Here is a 1,112-nt window from a genome sequence, read left to right as displayed (position 1 = left end):
AGGGACACGAGAACACTTTGGAAGGGTGAAAGGGAAAGAAAGAGTTATGGGACATGGCAGAGGATAAAGTGTGTATGTGTGAGAAGGAAAAGAATGAGTGTGCAACATCAGCAGAAGAGACTGTGTTTGCATGTATGTGTGACAGAAAATAAAATACTGTACATGTGATTAAAGGAGTGTGTGGTGTTGTCCTCATTGGGGACTGGTGGCCATCAGCTGGCACAGCTGCATCAACATAAGCCCTTAGTGCAGACAGAGAAAGCCAGAATTTGTACTAGTCCTATCTTACCCTGGTTTCAAGCTAGTGCTATCTCAACCGAGACAGATCCCAGCTTTGCTTACATATGTAAGGTGTTTTCAATGCTGTTTGAAATAGGAATAAAAACCACAGTGCATGGAAATCCTGTGTGTATGTGTCTGTGTGACAGAGCATTGGTAAGAAAGTATGCTGGTAATAGCCCAACCCACAGGGGAGTGTACACCCCTCTTTCTGTGCTGGCTCAGTTGAGGCAATGAATGGGTAACAGCACCTCGCTAAAAAGCCATTCTCTTCAGTGTATCTAGCGGTAATTTCTTCTTTCTGCTCCAGAAGTTCCTGGGTCAAGTGCTGTGGTGTTAGCCAAGAGATGGCAGCTGTCCCCAGAGGGGTAGTTAGGAGGGTGAGAGGTAGCTTTTGGAGGAGGGCAGGAAATTAGGGTTGCTGGAGAAGAGCCGCTTCAATTCACCCCTCGCTGTGATGGGGACGCTAATTTCCCTGCCGAGCTTTGCTGCAGGACATAGAGACGAGGTATATTGTGCCTGTCAAGAGTGACGATATTGAGGCAGACAGGCCTGGGGCTCCACTTCTCCCATCCAGTCCATCATGTTGGAATTAAACAGAGAATTGTTTGGACAAGCCTGATAAGCGAATGTTTTTCCAGAGTGAGGGGGAATCTCTTCAGGAGCTCCCATTACACTCAAATGCCATCCAGCCACTACAGTCTTTACCATGGAGAGGGAGTTAGCCCTGCTTCTGCCAATATCATTTCACCTCCCTGCCCCTTCATTTTCTTCTTTAGCTTTCATTTTCTTTGAAAAATATGAATGACTGCATTGGTCTGCTGGTCCAAATC

This window comes from Alligator sinensis, unplaced genomic scaffold (genome assembly GCF_000455745.1).
Source record: "Alligator sinensis unplaced genomic scaffold, ASM45574v1 scaffold899_1, whole genome shotgun sequence".
NCBI classification, from domain to species: Eukaryota; Metazoa; Chordata; order Crocodylia; family Alligatoridae; genus Alligator; species Alligator sinensis.
The sequence above is the reverse complement of the archived record's forward strand: the minus strand, read 5'-3'. Positions refer to the sequence as shown.